At 48.3% G+C, this 20,694-nt stretch overlaps 1 protein-coding gene across 5 annotated transcripts in view; it reads left to right on the plus strand.

Moving 5' to 3' along the window:
* The first annotated feature begins 3,621 nt into the window (after positions 1–3,621).
* The window catches only part of GATAD2A (GATA zinc finger domain containing 2A), a 98,472-nt gene continuing 81,399 nt past the window's right edge, over positions 3,622–20,694 (plus strand). For 2 of the 5 annotated variants that reach the window (XM_027548397.1, XM_027548401.1), the window contains exon 1: positions 17,845–17,947. The gene's annotated coding sequence lies outside the window, so the exon portion shown is untranslated. Of the gene's footprint in view, positions 3,999–17,844; positions 17,948–20,368; positions 20,429–20,694 lie in introns of those variants that run through there. The other 3 variants (XM_027548400.1, XM_027548399.1, XM_027548398.1) reach the window with 3 other exon arrangements.

Genomic DNA, 20,694 nt, shown 5'->3' on the forward strand with positions numbered 1-20,694 from the left:
GATTTCCCAGATCCAGGAAGGGACACGCCTTGATGCAGAAAGATGCAATCACTGCTACCAGTGTGGAAAGGAAAGCCCATGCTTGGTATGAGTTGAGTGCTCTTCTTTTTTAATATCAGAAGCTGTGCTCCTGTCATCCATTTCGGTGGGTCATTTCACTCTCTCCAACGAATGCCATTTGCCTTTGCCTCTGATTCTTCAAAGATATAATTTTCCAGCCAAATGGGACTCTTGTTTATGCTTAGAATTCCAGATTTCATTGACATCTCTTAATTCAACCAATATTTCCTCCTCCAGGCAATGCTTTTTTTTTTCCCCTTTCTCCAGAGAATCTGAGAAATTCTGTGCATTCTTAAAATAAAAAGGTGAGATGTAATTATATGTCCTGACATTTCCAGGGATCAATCTGGAAATTACATAGAGTAGCTCTGAAATATTAATAACCTCACTTCATTTGCAATTTCCCTTTGATAAAGTTAATTTAGGTAGCCTTGACCCTGGTCAAGGCCCCCACTTGCCCTTTGCTCTTGAGTCTGGGGACTCTATTAGAACTATTTTCAGAAGCTTCTCACAATTGCCTGAGACAGAGGTTAGGCCCAGGGAATTCTGGGTTCTTCCACAACTCTGCCTTGCACAATGGATCAGGGGCACAGGTCTCCCTCCTTCTCATCTTTCCTGCACAGAGGCCAAAACAGATTAAGACGATGCAAGTTTAGGATTCAGCCGTCAAGTGCCAGTGGGATGTGAACAAGTCACAGTTGCCCTCTGGGCCTCTCAGTTTCTCCTGTATAAAATGAAGGGGTTGGACAATGAACTGCTCTTTGATCCCAGTTCAATTCAGAACTATAAAAGCACTGAGGGATTACTTAAATGAATAAGGCTGTATTCTTGCTCTCAGAAAGCATCCTGGTTAGTGACTGGAATGAAACAAAAAGCTCCCAAGTCCTATTGCACACCAGGTACCACACAAGGCACTTGGAGCTCACAAACCTCAGTGCAACCTGTAGAGAACTGGTGTTCCCTTTTTTGATATGGCTAAGGGAAGTAACTTGGAGTAGGAAATGGTAACCCACTCCAGTATTCTTGCCTGGAGAATCCCATGGCCAGAGGAGCCTGGGGGATTACGGCCCATGGGATCACAAAGAGTTGGACACGACTGAGCGACTAAGCATGCATGCACGGGAAGTAACTGGCCTAGCTAGAGAGTGACAGGTGTGGGTTCGAGCCCAGCTCTGCCAGTCACCATAGTCCAAGGGTTTACTGTCCACCCAGACTGCTTTAGACACTTGTAGAATGTGGCAATGGCAACCCACTCCAGTTCTCTTGCCTGGAAAATCCCATAGACGGAGGAGCTTGGTAGGCTGCAGTCCATGGGGTCGTTACGAGTCGGATACAACTGAACGACTTCACTTTCACTTTTCACTTTCATGCATTGGAGAAGGAAATGGCAACCCACTCCAGTGTTCTTGCCTGGAGAATCACAGGGATGGCAGAGCCTGGTGGGCTGCTGTCTATGGGGTCACACAGAGTCAGACACGACTGAAGCGACTTAGCAGCAGAATGTGGCAAGTGCTACAACAGAGGTACAAACAAGGCACCCTGGGAACACGGTGTCTTCATGTTTCCAGAAGTTTCCCTTCCTAGCCAAGGATTCTGTCAGCCTTACCACTTAGGTCCAGGCTGAGCTCACTCAGGGAATCAGGCCCCACAGGGCTCTCTGCCAAGCCTCCCATCACTTTCTCAGCATTTATTTTTTACTTTTCTCCCAGGAATGTCAGCTCACTTGTAACAATAACAATAATCCTTTCTACAAGGGAACAGTGGTTCAAGGTTTATAAAGCACTTTCACATCCATTATTTCATTTAATCACTTCCTCCTCTACATTCCTAGAACCTATTCTTGGTATCTCTTTAGTGTAACAGTCTGCCTTGTCCAATAGGCCTATTTCCCTTTATTGTGTTCATACTGGCTCCCAAGTTCCATACTGTAGTTGAGGTATCCCAGCGTCTTGCATATTTCTGTGCATAGGTCGGTGGGGGTGGGGTGGGGTGGGGGCGATAACAGTTTGACATATTGAATCCTCAGAGTGTTGTGGATCTTTCTCGTGGCTGCCTTCTTCACCCCTTCAATTCAATGGATGTCTGGCTGCATGCAAAGGGTCTAACTGGGCTCCTTGGGGATAAATCAGGGGAGGAGTTCACAAGGGCTGAGGGAAGACAGAGGTGAAAGCCTCAGACACCTGGTAGGCCATGGTGATGCTACAGCAGAGTTTAGTTACTGCTTAGTTTTGTCTGGGGACAGGTGAGAAAAAGGACTGCTTCTTGGAAGGGTCCCACTCAGTAGAGCAGAAAAGTGGAAATGAACAGCCCAATAGGGGACAGAATTAGGAAGCGCCACAGATTCGACCCTTGGGAAAGAACTGACAGCTGCTTGGAAAAATTCTCATAAAAAAAGAAAAAAGGGAAGGAGAGCTAAATGGATAACTCTTCTAGGGCAGAGGAGTCAAATGGTTGCAGTTCTTAGGAAAAGAGGAGCTCTTTCTCCAACACTCAAACAGTGCTTAGAAAAAGCACAGGGAGCACAACTCCTCGGCAATTATTGAGTAAAAAGGATGAGGCGCCATCAGTTTCCTGCAATTTCTCTCTGGAGAGAGGAAGGGTGCTTTAAGTTCCAAGTTTCTCCTCTGGTGGAAGGAAGGACTTGCAAGTTATGAATTTCCCAAGTTATCTTCAGAAGTGAAGGCCAAGGACATGCAACCCCCACTGGCCCTCAGACCAGGGAGGAAGAAGGCCAGTGGCCACCACTAGGGCTCAGAAAAGAGGCAGGGTATGTTCACTAAATATTCTCCAGGAAAGGCAGAGGGCCTCCAAATTGTCCTTAGTAAAGGGGACAGGGGCCCGAATCCCTACAAGTTTTCTTAGAACACAATCATTCTTATCCTGGCAATTCTCAGAAAAGTGGGCAAAGCAAGAATCGCTAAAACTCTTCTCAGAAGAGGGGCCAGGGGTAAGATTCCTCAAAGTTCTCCTCAGAAGAGGGTCGAACCCGTGACTCTAGTCAGAAGAGAGCCCAGGGCAACGAATCCCCTAGGGAACAAGAGCTGGCCACAGTTCGCCCAGAGTCCTTAGAGCGCGCCTCATGCGGCCCCGCCCACTGCCCGGCGTAACCGCTCCACGCCCGGCCGGCCTAAGCCGCCTCCGGTGCATTGTGGGTGGGGCGCCCCTGCTGAGCACTGCGGGGAACCCCCTGCCCAGACAGTTGTCGGCCGCCGGGTAGCCGGGCAGAACCCCCCGCCAGTGTCCGAGCAGCCGACCACGGATTGACTCGTCCTCACGCCCCGCCCTCGCGGTGTTCCTGCCCCGAAGCTAAAGCCCCGCCCCCGAAGCGCCCTCACTGGACCTGAGGTCCGCTCCACTCTCCCATTGGCAAATCGCATGTCATTCATCTTGTCCCGCCTCCTCGGGCCCGCCCAAGCCCCCGGCGCGATCCCGAGGGCCAGCCGGCCCGTATGCTCATTGGCCGCCGAATGCTGTCCGTCACTAGGCTGGCCACACCCTCTCCGGGGTGCGGATCCCGGGAACCCTGGCCGGACCTCATTGGCCTGCGGCGCCGCCACTCGGTGAGACGTGCCTCAACCCGGAAGTGTGAGAGGCGAAATCTGCCTAGCAACCGGGGAAGCCGGGCTGCGAAGCGGGCAATTTCAGTGTGAGACGGAGCGGCGAGACCAAGCGGCGGCTTCGAGCGCGGCGCGGCGGCTCCTCCCGCCCGGGGTCAGCGCCCCGGCGCGCGCACGCGCACCCCCGCTGCCCGAACGCGCTCCGCGCCGCCCGCGCAGTCAGTCGGTCGATCGTCCGTCGTCCTGTCGCCGCCGCGGGCGCCGCCGCGGGCGCCACCTGAGGGAGCTGCCGCCGCGAGACCCGAGCGGACGGGATCCGACCCTGCCACCCGAGGCCGTCTGGGGCCCAGCAGCCGCCCGCAGAGGCGCCGAGCAACTTCGGTGAGTGAGGGGCGGACGCCGCTGGTGGCGGGTCCCCGGCTTCCGGTGCCCCGGGCTTCTCTGGGGCTTCCGCTTCTCCGAGGGGGCCGCTTCCATGCGTGGACCCTCTTGTCTGGGGGAACCTGCTTCTCTAAGGGACCCTGCCTCTCTGAGGGGAGCCTCCCTTCCCTGAGGGTGCCCCATCTCTTTGAGGGACCTCCTGCTTCGTTAAGGGGCCCGTTTTCTGAGGGCCCCGCGTCTCTGAGGCACCTCCTCTGAACTTCTCTAAGGGGACCCCTGCTTCTCCGAGCGGTTGCTTTTTATGTGGGACCGTCTCCTTTTCTGGGACCGACCCCCATCTTCGCTGAGGGGCCGCCACTTCTCTGAGGAGATACCCCTGTTTCTAGGGGACCCTGCCCCTCAGTTCTCTGGGGGACCCCCACCTCTTTAAGGAGAACCCTGCTTCTCGGAGCTGTTGTCCCACTGTGTACTGTGTTCCTGTTTTGCCCTTGCTTTTTTGAGGCGTCCCCTACTTTTCATAGGTTCCCCTTCCTCCCTACCTTTCCGCGTTGCTCTCCCTGCTTCTCTGTCCCCAGTTCTTTGGGTGGCCTCCCCCTTGGCTCCCCTCAACTAATCTGAGGTGTTCCTGCTTCTGTCAGAATCCTTCTTGGAGGTGTTCCCCACTTTTTTGAGTTGTCCCCACTTTTGATGGGACCCCTAACTTTTTGATGAGTACCTCCATTTTCCTGAGGGGCCCACTACTCCAAAGTGCTCTTATTAATGACTGGATCCTCATTTGTCTGAAGAAATGTTCCCCACTTTTCCAAAACAGTTTACATTTTGTGGGGACTCCTGCTAATCTATGGGTGCCGCAGTGTTTGGAGGGGTCCCTGGCTTCTCCAGAGGTTCTCCTCCTAAAATGAAATGTCCCACTTTATTAGGCTCCTCACATCCCTGAAGTGTGCCTCCACTCTTTCAAGATACCCTCTCTCTGATTGAAGAGGGAATGAGTTTCTTCACTTCTCTGAAGGGTCCCCCTCCATTCCCAGGGGTTCTCCTTCCACTTGCCTGAGGACATTTCCCCTTTCCTAAGGTTTCCCTCCTGATTCTTTAATGCAAAAACTCTTCCTTCACTTTTCCTTTGAGACCCCAACTTCAGACCCCTGTTTCTGTTTTTGGTACTCAACTTCTGTTCTGGAAGGAGAGATCAGAAATATGCCCCTCCCACCTTCAGTCTTCTTTCTGGCCAGATTAGGGGTATTCTCTGAATTTTTACCTCAGCTTCAGAGGACCTGGAGGGAAATTGTGGCTGGAAGGGAAATTGGGAGACAGGCAAAAAACAAAACGCTGTTTTCTCTTATCCTTTAAGGCCTGCTAGATTTGGGGGAGCAAGAGCTGTTGTCAAATGACAATTGTGGTTACTCCATGTTTGAGTTATGGGGCCACTACAGTGTTGTCAGGCCAGTGCAGAGACAGGACGGACAGGGCTGGAGCACTGTACCCCATTATCACACCTTCATGTTGTGGGACTGACCCACTTCCTGTCCCATCCTCAGTCCTCCTCTGCACGCTAGAACTCACCCCCACCCCTGCAAAAGGAGAAGAAGAAGAAAAAAAAAAAAAAAAAAACGCTCATTCAGGTCTTCCTGCTGTGTTTTCTCTCCTGAGGTCAATTCATTTACCCCTTGATCTCTAGTGGATCTTCAGTTTGTGGGACACTCTGGTTTGAAAGGCAAGGCAAGAAGCAGGAAATGGGTCACCTTCGATCAAGGAAGGGAGGAAGGGAGGCAGAGAACAGGGGATTTGAATTCATTTCTCTAAGTTAGGTGACTTCAGCTTGGCTCAAAGGAAGTTTTTACGTGGCTTTTACAAATCTCATGTGTACTTTATTTTAGTGGCCCACCCTGGATTCCAAGTTCACTCCAGTAGCTAATTTTATCTGTTTTGCCAAACGCAGAGCTCTCTGGAGCCCAAGTTGATGAATGCTGGCATTGAGAGATGGTCCAAAGGACAGGAATGAACTCAATTTGAAACCTGAGTAACTTGTAACCACTTCGTGTCCATGCACAAGTCTCAGGCTAAAAACGTGGGGAGAAATGTTCCTGGAGTTCCGAAATATAGGCTGAACTTGTTTGGTTTAGCATTTCAACCAGCTCTTCCCTCTGACTGGTAGAACTGCAGTTCACTTTACAGTTTGACTTAAGACTGTCTCTCTCCTGTTCATTTCCATCTGGGTCTTGCTTAATTTGCGTCCTTTGTGAAGACTCCTGCCGAGGCTATAATTTGAGTTCTAAATCTGTCGGTGGACCATGTGGACACAAGTTTCAACTCGAGCTATTTTCTTCTGTGGAGAAGGGCTTGGAGAGTTTCCTGGGCCCTCTGCTCCTGCAGTAGTCAAGTCCAGGCAGGAAGCTGCCCCAGACCTGGTTGCTTCTCTGCTGCCTCTTCCTGGTCAGCTGTAGGCACTGCCCTGAAGGGAAAAGGAAGATGGTGGGGAACTCAGGGCTTAAGATGTCCTGAGATAGGGCAGAGAAGTGCTGGCACATGTTTATTATTTGAAATGAAACCCACAGGACCAGCAGGGTTAGGGAAGGGGGAGCTTTGAAGTCAGAAGGACCTGATTCAGATTCTGGGCCTGTCCTTCCTAGCTGTGTGGCCTTAGATAAGTTTTGGCACAAGATTAGCACATTACTAAATATTTGAGGGGGGTCACATCTCCGTGAATATGTGTGAAGGTGCCTACAGATGGGAAGTGCTTCCTAGATGTGTGAATGAATGAATCTGGGATAATGAGCCGGAGGCAGCCAGCGCAGCATCTAGCACGTGGTTGGTGTGCAGTAAAGGTTGGGTGTTGTGCTCAGGAGACTATGGTTCTGGCCTGGACTCCCCGACCAGGAAGCATTTGATATTTTGCCAAGGCTAAATATGCCTGAAGAGCAAAGAGAAAGAAACTTGTCTCTTGCAAAATCCACTGCCTATCTGGGTCTAGCATTTTTCCACGTTCAGATAGCAGTTGTGAGATAGATTGGCTTTGTGGCAGGGGTTTGTGTTTGCCTTGGCCTTGCTTTCTCCCTCTGTAAAACGGGGTAACCTGTGAGTTAAGGACAAGGAGATATATTACTATAATTAGACCACAGGCCGGATAGAAGATTATTACAAACTTGAATTGTAGGAAGAAAAGGAAGGTGAACCATATAGGATCCTAGGCCAGATTTTGGGACCGCTTTACTGAAGGATGTGCAACCCGATAAGTGATCTCTTCTTATATTAGAACCTTGGAAGACAAACCATTCTTTTTGGGTAATGGATCAGATTTGGGGACAAAAGACTGCAAACGTGATGTACAAAGGCATTTGTTGCCACACAATAATAGTACATTGAGTGTGTAGCGTAGTGCCCGTGAGATCAGAATTCACCTTGAGGTCCCAAATATCCAGAGAACTGTGGAGGTGCTAACTCAACCTCTGTGGATGGGGACTGGAATGAATGGGCAGGACACTTTTTTTTTCTGAGAAGCTGTTTTTCTTAGCAATTAGTGAAAGCCTTAAAATTGGGCCTGATGAGTTGGGCTCAGCCTTTTTCACTTATTCATGTGGGGACAGATGGCACTTGTCTCTGATAGCTACACCCTGGGTTGCAGGGGAATAGTGAGTGAGAAATCTGAGCTAGGCCTCCACTGCATTGCTCCCAAGTTAGAAGAAAAGGGTTCCCTCCAAAAAATATCCCCTCTCCCTTCCTCTGCCCTCCACTCCCCCTCTCCCTCTCTTTTTCATACACACACAGTGAATTTAACTGTTGAAGCTCAGAAATATCTGCCAGTCTTAAATTTCTCTTAATTATCTTAAGGACATTTATTCCATTATATGGGAAAAGAGCAAAGTTTATTATTTTTAAAATATAAAACACAAGGTTAAGAACTTTAAAGGGATTATTATCCCTTCTGAAATTATGTCTCTTATGTACCACAGACTTCACTTTGGTGGATGGTGGCGCCACCATCTCATCTCTTTTATCTAACAGGAAGTTTTTTAAACCTTTTTTTTTTTGAATTGAAAGATCCTTACAGCAATAAAAACCCTTGGATAGTTAGAAATGATATTGATCTAGGTACATTCATTAGATGTAATGTAACGTGGTTATCCGTTGGTAGGCTGCTCTAAAAGGCATGTGGGTCCCAACACTGCCCAGCTTCTAACTCTGGATGATAAACTGTTGATTTATGTAACTGAAATAGCTGGGGAAGTCAGGATTTCCTTCCTGTTGGAGACAGCACTGGGGGGCATTAAATCCCTGCGGGATTTTGATGATAAGAAAGAAGCTGACCTCTTTCGAAATTGGAAACTATTCTATGGAGTTGTTCTATTCAAATGAATGGATGTTGTTATTTTGAATTTCTAGTTTTAAGTTTGACATTATCCTCTCTGCACACTGTCTGCCTTTGTCTATATGGGTGTGTTGCTTGGATATGAATTTATCCCTCCAAACTGGCATATAAGGGACGTTTGAACACTCAAGTAAGGGCTTAACTTGCTACGAGTTTTCCTGTGTGGCCCTAAGGTAGGGTTTTTGTTTTTTAATGTAACTTAAATTGAATTGGAAAATAGAAAGTGTTAGATCTTCTGGCTGGTATAACTTCCTATGCCAGCAGATAATTCAGCAATAAGTGGGCGCCAGTGATGCACCAGGCACACCATGCTCGGTGCTGGAAGTCTGGCAGTGAGCTGGCTAGAGAGATGCAGTCAGGCCTCTAGGACCTTAAGTCCTGGTCAGAGACAAATAAATGAACGACTATCTCAGGGCTTCTCTGAGAATATCCCTGGATGTTGAGACTTTGGGGTAGGGTTTCTTGAAGGTTTGGAAGTGAAACCTTACTACCCTTCTAATTTCCTCACTGGACTCTTTTTTTCTGTTTCCTCCCTCTGAAAGAAGGCAGAAATTATGGTGTTTTCCCAGTTGATTGTTGGCTTTTGGCACTAGTTGATCCAGGATGACTGGGGCTATAGTCTTGGAGAAACAAAAGGGATTCTGGAACGGTTATTTCCCAGAGCATTTTCAGCTTTGCTTCTCCTGAAGCTAGTGGCAATGTGTTTTTGGAATCCCGTGGTATTTCTTCATGGCAGTGCCTATTATGCAAAGAGATGCATGCATGCATGCTAAGTTGCTTCAGTCTTGTCCAACTCTGTGCGACCCTATGGACTGTAGCCCACCAGGCTCCTCTGTCCGTGGGATTCTCCAGGCAAGAATACTGGAGTGGGCAGCAGTGCCCTTCTCCAGGGGATCTTCCCAATCCAGGGACTGAACCCATGTCTCTTCTCTCTCCTGCACTGGCAGGCAGGTTCTTTACCACTAGTGCCACCTGGGAAGCCCAGATATGCAAAGAGATACACAACTCTAAATGTCCTCTTGCGTCATTTGGAATCTCTTAAAAAAAATCAGACAAGGGTAGTACTTGGCTGTTGTTTATGGCAATGGAAAGGTGAGTTTCGAAGAGCTAAGTTGCTTTATCTTGTAGTATTCTTGGCGGAGTTCCCTCTGCCCTACGGTTCCTTCTTATACTGGGACTGGGGAAGCACTAGTTTGATTTTCCTGTGTTGTGGTCCAGATTTGATGTTAGTCCACGTAGAGCAATCATGTGACAGGTGTTTTTCTTAAGTAAGTGTATTTGTGAGGGGTGGAGCCAGAGAGCAGGGGTGGATACTCATTCAGGGCCCAGGTTCCAGGGGAGAGGGAGCATATTACAAGGAGTTCCTGGTAGTCTTCTTTTCCTTTCTCTCCACCCAAGTACTGACTTCTGAGGTGAAGAGGAAAGCCGAGGCCGGAAGTGGGCGTGGACAAGTATTGCAACTGTGCACGTGATCAGACTCCCACCTCTGGGCTCTGCTGCCCTTGGGAAGTGGATGCTTGCTCTCTCTTCACTTCCTGTTCCCCGCCCTCCAGGCTGCGTTCTTAGGCTCCAGTGTGAGCATAGAAAACATGTTAGGCTCTCACTTTTTGCTCAGTAAGCTGCTCTGTCAGAGCTGGGAGCTAGTGGACCTACACTTAGCAGGGCTGGGGGCCCAGCTCATGTACCCACAGATTCAGGACTGTCTGGCAGGGTGGTTAACAGGACAGTTTCCTGTTGCATTATCACAAGGTTCCCTGCAGTAGCTTGCCTGCAAAAGGCTGCTCTGGAGATGTGTATAGAACTTACGGAAGCGACAGTAGATAGATCCTTCTGCAAGAGTGTGTTCTTGGATAATCGTTTGCTGTTATTTGTCTTTACTGCTTGGTAAAAAGTGCCATGGGAGGCCCTGTGTGCAATAGAAACTTTAGAGCCAGAAGGCCAGATTCTGCCACTTGCTGGCTCTGTGCCCTTAGGAAAGTGGCCTAACATTGGAGCCTCAGTCTCTTCATTTGCTGGTGGGGATGGTAAGCACGAAGCAAGCAGCCAGACTGTTGTAGGTGCTTAGTAAAGGTAGCTTCCTGGGTGGTTCAGTGGTAAAGAATCCGCCTGCCAAAACAGGCGATCCCCTGGAGGAGGAAATGGCAACCCACTTCAGTATTGTTGCCTGAAAAATCCCATGGACAGAGGAGCCTGGCAGGCTACAGTCCATGGGGTCGCAAAGAGTCAAACACGACTTAGCAACTAAAGAACAACAGTAAAGGTAATTGTTATAGAAGCATACCAAGGCTGGCTATTCCTCTTGAGGTTGGCACCCAATAGCTACCAATGGCAGTTAACACTGCCTAAGAGCAAACCAGTCCATGTTGGGGCCACAGGCTGCTGTTTATGACTGAGGGCCAGTGATCTAGAGCAGCAGTTCTCAATTTTTTTGGCACCAGGGGCTGGTTTCATGGAGGACCGGAGGGAAGGAGGAGGGTTCTGGGATGATTCCGGCGCGTTACATTTATTGTGCACTTTGTTTCTGTTGGTACATCGGCTCCACCTCAGATCATCAGGCATTCCCAGAGGCTGGGGACCCCTGAGCTGGAGGGTCCTGGATTGGCTGGTTTTTCCCAATGGGTTCCCTTAGTTCACTGTAGCCTTAGACTGCCCCTGCTGCTGCTGCCACCACCGCTGCATCACCTTGGTATATCCTGTGGACTTGCCGTGCCTTCTGAAGCATGACAGGGTGACTAGGAAAAAGGCTCAAACTTACACACTATGCGCCTGCAGTATGTTACAGTAAAACCCTTACCTTCGAGTGTGATGGGAGTGCTCATTTAACTTGTTAAGGGTTAGGCGCCTGGCTGGATACAGTGGCCCTCATATGCTGCTAGGAAAAGAGAGGTTCCTGAACTGGAAAGTGCAGCAAAATGCTGCAACTGGAATGTGGAAGGAGGGATGGATTGGAGAGCCTGCAAGGGAAGGGGAAATGTGGAGAGCTCCTTTTTAGGTGACTGGGCATTCACGGGAGAGGAACAGCATGGGCATCATCAAGCACCTGGATGTGAAAAACAGTCTGGTGAATTCTCTTGACCTGAGGTGGTTATGCTCACTTAAAAATCAGTTTGAATGGAGCACCTTTGGCAAGAAAAGCTCAGTCACCTTCAAAAGTAGAGTCTTATAAAATGTGTCATAGTAGGATTCAAGATTGAACTATAAAGTTGTATTTAAATTGACCTCTGAATAAGTATTTTCAATCAGAAACCGGTGGTGGCTAGTGAAATCAGACTGTACAGACTGTCTTTGTAATAGTATGCAGTCTACATGGAGGACAGATAATGGGGACTGCTTCTGATTTTTCTTTTAACATTTATATATTTCAGCTGCACTGAGTGTTAGTTGCAGCACGCAGGAGCTTTAGTTGTGGCATGTGGAATCTAGTGCCCTGACCAGGAATAGAACCTGGGCTCCCTGCACTGGGAGCGCAGTCTTAGCCACTGGACCACCAGGAAAGTCCCTGTTTTTGAATGTTTTCTTTTCTTTGAGAATTGTCATTAAAATTTATTTTAAAAACTGTATTGATTTATTTTTGACTGTGCTGGGTCCTCATTGCCGCACAGACTTTTCTCCAGTTGTGGTGAGTGGGGCTGTGCTCTAGTTGCAGTGCCCTGGCATCTCACTGCGGAAGGCGGGTTCTGGACACGCGGGACAACTTCGGGAGTTGTGGCATGTTGTCTCGGTGGTTGCAGCTCCCGGGCTCTAGAGTGCGGACTCAGTAGTTGCAGTGCACTGGGTTAGTTGCTCTGTGGCATGTGGCATCTTCCTGAGTCAGGGCTTGAACCTGCGTCCCTTGCATTGACAAGTGGCTTCTCTACTACTGAGCCACTAGGGAAGCCCTAAGCTGGTCTAAAATTCTTAACATGCAGAACAGTTTTTTAACTTGCATGACATTTTCAAGGTTTAGGCTTTATATTTTATATTTATAGAGATTTCAAGTTTATTTTTATCCTCTTAAAGTATCTATACTGAAGGTTGATTTTTAAAAAATTTTATTTTTTATTGAAGGATAATTGCTTTACAGGATTTTTGTTGTTTTCTGTCAAACCTCAACATGAATCAGCCATAGGTATACATCTGTCCCCTTCCTTTTGAACCTCCCTCCCATCTCCCACCCCATCTCACTCCTCTAGGTTGATACAGAGCCCCTGTTTGAGTTTCCTGAACCATACAGCAAATCCTCATTGTCTATATATTTTACATATGGTGAAGGTTGATTTTTGACCCAAATTTGAAGAAAAGATTTTACTGGTCTCAAACCAGGAGTTGGTAAAATTGTAGGCTTGACTAGGTCAGCATGGAATAGGGCAAGCTGTGAGGGAGAAAACTAGAAAGACCCACCTCATGTATTTTCTATAGTAAAATGCTGGGCACCAGTGGAGGCGGCAAGTACTCATCCTATTAGGAAAACTTTGGGAGGAATGTTTTCCTCCTTCCTATGTCAGGTTGGAAGATCAGCCATTTAATAACTGGGAGATGGAGGTATGAACTGGATACTAAGGTTTTAAAGTATGTTTGTCTTCATGTCTAAACCAAGGATGTTTATTAGCAAATGAATGATGTCACTAACAGTTTCTTTGTTAAGCGGGTTTGAATAGATTTATTTCTAGACTTAAGACTGTCATATAGCACTTTTTTTTTTTTTTTTCCTGGTCGTCTTCTGATTTTTTTCCCTTTTAATTCTTTAATTCATAGAAAACATGGTTCACTGACTAACTTTTCAAAGACTTAAAATAGATCTAAATTAGGTGTGCTTTTTTTTTTTGTCAGCCATGTATAGACACAAAAGAGATACTCCTTGCCAACTGGTGACACATGCAGATGAAGACAGAGTGGGAGATACACTTCCGGTTCACGGGTCACAGTGATACTTCTTAGCAGTTTGTATTTAACCCTTGAGGGAAGCACTTGTGCTCAGAACCCTGTAATAGAGGGGTATCATCAGGGTCACAGAGACTAACACACGGAGCCTGAACTCTATGTTGCATTGACACGAAGTGCTCAGAGTCGTGGTTAGAAAGGATATTCAAACACGTGTTGACAAGGCGGCTCATCTCCAGAGAGCTGCACTTCAGAGAGCTTTCCTGGGATGAGGCAAACAGGAGCTGATATCTCCCACAAACTCCAAGACTAGTGTAAAAGTGTTGTGATTGTTTTTATTTTTTTATTTTTTGTGATTGTTTTTAAACAGTGACATTTGTGGTAGCAGCTGTAATGTGTTGGGAGTCTTGTATTTTTCTTAAAGTACATCCTCTTTAACTCTTTTCTGGTCCTTGAAGAACGTACAAAAAATATCAACGTACTAGGGAAATGAAATTCACATAGAAACGAATCTTTTCCTTTCCCAACCCAATTGCTTTGTAATCTCACCATCTGAATATGAATTTGGGGTGAAATAAGAAACTTAAAAATAATCCTCTTAGAGACTGTGGTTATATTGTCTCTAAACTCAATGAAAATAGTTTTAGACTTTAGAGTACTAAAAATGCAAAGTGTGGAAAGCAGTCAGTGCTCTTTTGCTTTCTTTCTTTTTAAATAATCTTGTTTTTAACTATTTATGTCTGTGTTTATGTATTAATTTTTGGTGCACTGGGTCTTTGTTGCTGCACGCGGGCTTTCTCTAGTTGCATTGAGCTAACTCCTCTCTGGTTGTGTTGCACTGGCTTCTCCTTGTGGCTTTTCTTTTGCAGAGCACAGGTTCCAGGGTTTGCGGGCCTCAGTAGTTGTGCACAGGATTAGCTGTCCCTCAGCATGTGGAACCGTCCCGGACCAGGGGTAGACTCTTAACCACCGGACACCAGGGAAGTCTAGTGCTCTTTGTCATAAGGGTGCCTTTTAAAAAATATGTATTTATTTTTTATTTGGCTGCACTGGGAGTTAGTTGCAGCATGTGGGAGCTAGTTCCTTGACCAGGGATCCAACCCGGGTCCCCTGCATTGGGAGCTCAGAGTCTTAGCCATTGGACCATGAGGGAAGTCCCTTTTTTTTTTTTTTAAACTTGAATGAACAACCTGTTTATTCTTTGGAGAGCGTCTTAGAATACAAGTTGGAGCTTAGTATCACTGTTTGATAGCGGCAATCTGAAAATTGGTTAAAGTCTTCATAACTAGGGCTGCTTAGCTTGTGAATTTAAGCATTCTGAGAGAGAAAGCCAACTAGAAAGTTTAAAGGATAATGAATCCACCCCTTTTCAGCCCTTTCTGCGCCGAAGCCACTCCAGGAGTAGCCAGCTCTGGCCCCTTGCCTCTGCTATTCTCGGTGCCTAGGATGTCCATCCATTAAGAGCTGGCTCAAATGTCACATCCGCAAAGATTTCCCAGAGCCCTTCCCAGGGAGGGGAGCAGTCCTTTCCTCTGTGAGTCCTGTCTTTCCTACAAATGCATTTTCTGCATTGAAATCATTCTGTGTCTTTCTGTGCCACCAGCCTGTGAACTTGTTGAGCTGGTGCCTCTAGGCTCCCCAGCCTACAAAATCCAGTTCTTGTTTATCACGTAAGACATCTTAAATTTTTGTCCAGCAGAAACTTCAATTTTCTGATTAAACCCCAAAAAGTACAGTACCTTAAACATTCAGTAGGTGATGCTACTCCTTTTCAGTTTCACACTATTTTGGAGCCTTTGATGAATTTCTGCTTTATAAATGAGGACACGAACATGGAATTTGGCCCAAATTTCTTTTCGTCAGTCCCTCTGTTGTACAGGAATTTAGCTCAGATGGTGTTTGGAAGTTTATCTAATAGTACATTAGAGCGATAATTAGAATATTTCTTCAGTGGTTAGGGTGGAAGGAGGGTTGGCTATTATTAGCAAGGATCTGAACGATATGAAGTGAATTTGGCAGAAAATTTTGTTTAACCTAATAACAGAAGTGTTTTTATGTTAACTGGCATCTATAAGTATTAAGTGACTGCCTGTTCTTAGGGCAGAGGGAAAAAACTTCAAGAGAAACATAGTTCTAGCCCTACTTGTCTCTTAGTGTTTTCAGTTTTAGAATGGCATCTGCAGGTGATTGCAGCATATTTCTTAATCACCAGCTGAACTGTTTGCTGTTTAGTCCAGTACTATGGCACAAGGCCTCAAAGCCAAGCAGCATCAGCATTCACCCACCTGAGCATCTGGGACTCCAAACAGGTCTGGATTCACCATCACTTTTTCCATCTACACACTTGGTCCTCTCTTCCTATCACCCTTTGCCAGCCAGAGAAGTTGGCACTATTCTTTGGAGGACCACCTGTCACTAATTCGCATCTCAGTCCATGGGGCCGTGTCATTACTGCGTCACAGCTGATGCCTTCCTCTTTAAAACAGGATGGTTGTCACCTGGGTGATTGACACAGGGTTTGCCAGCTCAGATTCTGGGATCCCTATGTCAGGCTCAAGTCTTGGATCTCCCACCTGACCACACTTTGCTGTGTCTGTATTTAATTAAGTAGGATTAATCACGACCCAGTTGAGGAGCAGTGAGGTAATATTTTGCTTGTATTGCTTTAATATACATCACCTGATTAATTGTTGAGTAAAGCAGTTCTCAAAATACAGAGCTGCCAAATTAGAGTGAAGATCATATTTGCTTTACCTTTGCCTCTGGGATCAGGGATTTTTCTGCATTCCTCTACCCAGTTACCTGTTTGAGAATAAAATGTTTTTGTTTGGTTTTTGAATTTGAACATTTAAATTTCTTTGTAGCAAAGCAAATTGTTGACAAAACTGGGTCAGGCAAGGTGTCTGCGGGCCAACAACTTGTATTTTGTATCATTTTTAGTTTGAGGAATGCTTCTCTTTTGGCCCTGGAGAGATTGTACCAGATATTGGCTTTAAGCCCTTGGAAGATTTTTTGGGTGGGTTGGGGGACGGGGGAGCCTGGTGGGCTGCTGTCTCTGGGGTAGCACAGAGTCTGACAGGACTGAGGTGACTTAGCAGCAGGGGGTGGAATCAGCAACAAAAAGTTGCCAGTTAGGTATGGAACTCACAATTAAAATGGGCTTTTTTGAACTTCTTATTGAGGGCGGGGGCGGGGGGGGGGGGGGTGTGTGAAACATGGCAGAAAACTTTTTATTTGTAAAACTTATTCTACATTGTTTTTAAAGTTTGGGGTCAAGACCAGTTGTGGGTCAGAATTATATTGATTCTCTTTAAAAAAATGAAGTAGAAAAATATCAGTACATTTCAAGTGGTAAAGGTATGTTTGGTGAAACTTTGTTTCACTTGATGAATATGTATCAGGATGTGTTAACTAGGTGTCTCATCCTGAATTATTTGTATAAATGCCATAAAAAGAGCTTCCCTGGGCTTCCCTGGTGGCTCAGAGGGTAAAGTGTCTGCCTGTAATGCAGGAGACCTGGGTTCGATCCCTGGGTCGGGAAGATCCCCTGGAGAAGGAAATGGCAACCCACTCCAGTATTCTTGCCTGGAGAATCCCATGGACAGAGAAACCTGGTAGACTTACAGTCCACGGGATCGCAGAGTCGATACGACTGAGCGACTTGACTTTCATAAAAAGAACTTGGGAAGGGCCTTTTTGGTGATTCTTCAGAACCTAACCTTGATATTGAGAGCTTCTTGGAATACAAGATATTTTATTTTCCCTATTAAAATTGTATTTTGCTTTATGTAGTTGGATATCTCCAAAGCCCATCCTCTCGGGTTAGACTGTTTGCCGTGTTTCCTCCACGTCACTGCAGAGGGAAGGGCGCAGATTTGCTTTCTTGGGAGGTTTCACCTTCTCCTAGAGGCACGGGGCAGATTGGGAGGTAACTGGAGAAGGAAAGCAGTCATCTCTTAAGTGTTTTTAAGTGGGTGGGTCTGGCGCTTACTTTGTACAACTCTCTTTACTGAGCTGGAGAATTATGGTTTTGCCGATCCCCTGGAGGGGAACTTCTGTGTGTCGACCCCGCGGGGGTGGCATTCGAACCTCGGTTTTCAGAAGCAGTTGCTGGATGTCTCGCAGCCCAGTTGGAGCGAGATCAGCAGTGAGCGCGCCGTGAGTCAGCCCTGGGCGCGGCCCGCTCGGCTGTGCCGCGCGGGTGAGCTGGCGACGACCCTTCGGCGCTGCTACAGGAGCCCGCCCGAGCCCTCGTGGGAAACCGGCGCACGGGGCAGGGCGTCCCGTGGAGGGCGGTCGGGAGGGGCGGTGCTTCCGGGGCGGTGCCGGTCAACTGACCCCGCCCACCAATACCAGGCCCCGCCCACAAACCGTCTAGCCCCGCCCAGCCGGGCGCGGGCGGGCGGCGTCGCCTTTAAGAGCTCCCCGGTGTTTTGGGGGCCGCGGGCCGGGCGCGCTGACCTGGTGCGCATGTCCCGGGCGGTGACGCCGGCGCCGGGCTCCATGTGTGCGGCCGAGGGGCGCATTATCTGGCCGGCGGCGCGGGCGGGCGGGCGGACCGGCGGAGCGAGCGCCGCGGGCCCGGGCGGCCCCACAGGCGGAGCGAGCGCGCGCGGCCAAGCGCCCCCAGCCCCTCGGCCGCCCGGCCCCGCAGGCGACCCTGACCCCGGCCCCGCGGCCCCTTGAATCCGCACACTGTCCTAGGGCCCGGCCGGCCCGCGGCCCGGTAAGTTCCGGACCAAACTTGGCGGGGGGCGGGGGCTGGGGTCAGGGCCGGGGTCGCGTGAGGGAGACTGGAGCGGCAGGGGCGGTGTGGGGTGGTCAGGGTCGGAAGGTCTGGGGGCTGTGAGGGACCCCGATGCGAGCGTGGAAAAGTGAGAGCGAGCGAGTTCTACTCCTTGTATTCCGGGAGCGTCCTCCTCGCGCTGCCCTGGAAAGTTCCGCGCTCCGACGCTGCCCGGGCACGTGGGGGCCGGGCCGGGCGGGGGTCCCAGAAAGTCGCGGCGTCGCCCCTCTTCCTCTTGCGCTTTCTCTGGGGGTCAGAGTCGGGGCCAGGTGCAGCTTCCGAGCGTCCGGGACGGGCATGGGGGCAGTGGCACGTGGGCGCGCGGGGCGGGGGTCCCGGGCGGGAGACGAGGGTCGCGGGCAGGCCGGGCCGCGGCGCTGAACCCCGCGGCGACGGCGACGGCGGCTGCGGATCCCGTGTCAGAATAAGAGTCCCCGCGCGCCCACGCCTGCAGGGCTGGCCCTCCCCCCGGCTCGCGCCCTTCCTGCCTGACCCCGGGGAGCCACGGGACCCTTCCCCCTCTCTGGGTTCCGGCCTTTCTCAGGGCCTTATACTTTAAATTTGCCTCTCCATCTAGGCGTTGGCTGTATTGATTTCTTTTTTCCCACCTGGAAAGGGTTGGCATCAGTGACTAGACAGCAGCAGCTGGCCTTTTAAAGGGATTATTGCCAAGAATCGGAATTGATCACTTCAACAAGGAAAGGCTTATGGGCAGGGCCCTAGCCTAGAGCGTGACTGACACTTGGTGTGTGTGTAAACACTGGGACCCAGAAATGAATGGGGACCCCTCCCTTAGGCACTGAATGGCTTGGGAAACCTGCGTGCACGTTTCTCCCTTGCCCTGGGAATTTTGCAGGGACTGCTTAATTTTGTGTATTTGACTCTACCTTTTTACGTGTGTGGTTCATCCTTATCTTTAGAGCTTTGGATTCTTTAGATCAAAGTCCGAGTGAGTCACTTGAGCCTTTAATTTTTCTCTCTTCCTTACCCTTTTACTTCTTTCAGTTTTCTCGGAGTACACAGTACTGGTTAAGTCTGTGGTTCTTGTGTGTCCATTTCACACAGTGACACCTTCTGGCTGTGGTAGCACAGAGAAACTGCCGGACAGACAGCCTTCTGTGCAGTTCCTTCAGTCTTGGACCTACTGTCCTGTTGATATTCTTTTTCTTCTGATAGTGGTTACAAGTTTTCTTTTAAGTTCAGTTCAATTCAGTCACTCAGTGATGTCCAACTCTTTCCGACCCCGTGGACTGCAACACGCCAGGCTTCTCTGTCCATCACCAACTCCTGGAGCTTCCTCAAATTCATGGCCACTAAGTTGGTGAGGCCATTGAACCATCTTATCCTCTGTCGTCCCCTTCTCCTCCTGCCTTCAATCTTGCGTGAAATGTTCGCTGGCACCAGAGTGGTGGTAGCTTGTTAGACCTGACAGCAAACTGTGGAGGAAAGATCAAACTGGCCCCGATTTGAGTGCCCACTGTATGCTAAGCTCAGTTCACAGACATATTATTTCAGTGTCACTAATAATCGGATTTGGGAAGGGAGAGTATAGTCTTCATTTTACAGGTGAGATAACTGGAGGCCAGGACTTCAGGAGGCCAGGCTGCTTGCCCAAGACTGCTGAGTAGTAGAGAGGTAGAGCTGGGCCTGCGCCTGCCCTGTGGGGCACCAGAGCCCAGGAATGCTCCCGTTTGCAAGCTGTGTATGAGGATTTTCTGGGAGCTCCCACAACACAAAGCCATGTACTTGTCCAAGCTCCAGTACACCTCTGCTTGGAGTTGGGGGATGATCTGGTAACTCTGTTTCTAGCCCTGCTTTGTCCTTGGAGAGCAGAGTTACCAGGTGGCTTTTAAGAACCAAGCCACAGAGTCACCCCATTGCTTCGCTTCTATAGCCTATAACTCAGAAAAGTTGGCCCTTTTTTGGAGGAAGCGGTTTAGATTGGGGATTTTGAGAGTGATCTGCTAGACCCTCTCCTCGCTAAGTCCCCCACCCTTCAGCTTTCATCCCCTCTGCTGCCCCTAAAATTCTGAAGCTGGTTTTTGCAGAGGATTGCCTGTCATCTTGGATGTGGTGTAGAGAATGGGATTAATGTATTAATGATTTGGATGCATTGTTATTTCCATTCAGATGACATCATTTTTTTTTTAAATGTCAAGTCATCTCTATTAATGCAGTATCATTTGGCAGATCCTACAATCTTATATTTTGATAGAGAGGAAAGAAATAATGCTGCTTTTGATAGAAAAAAATCCTGGAAGGATTTGTAGCAAGATGTCAACAAAATCTTTGGGTTAGGATTAGCAGTAGTTTTTTGTTTTAAACTTTTTGGTGTCTGTATTTTACTTTTTTTTTTTTAAGAAAGAAGACTTTTAAGTATTGAATGATAAAGCATTTAAAAGGTTCCAGTTCTCAACTCTTGTAAGTAGTTTTTCTCACTTGTTTTGCATCACTTATTTTGTGACTTTGTGGCATTGCAAGTAGTGATTTCTCTATTGATTTATTCAATAAATATCAGAGTGCATACTGTGCCTCCGACACTGTGCTAGGAATCTCTCCCTGCTCAGTGGAGTTTACTGTGAGATTAATGGGAGAGCAATTGTAACAAATCTCATAAACTTGGGAAACTTAACACGGGCCAAGGATAGAAGGATGCTGTGAACTGGTAAGCAGGACTCGAGGGGGCC

Source organism: Bos indicus x Bos taurus, chromosome 7 (genome assembly GCF_003369695.1).
Source record: "Bos indicus x Bos taurus breed Angus x Brahman F1 hybrid chromosome 7, Bos_hybrid_MaternalHap_v2.0, whole genome shotgun sequence".
In the NCBI taxonomy this organism is placed as follows: Eukaryota; Metazoa; Chordata; class Mammalia; order Artiodactyla; family Bovidae; genus Bos; species Bos indicus x Bos taurus.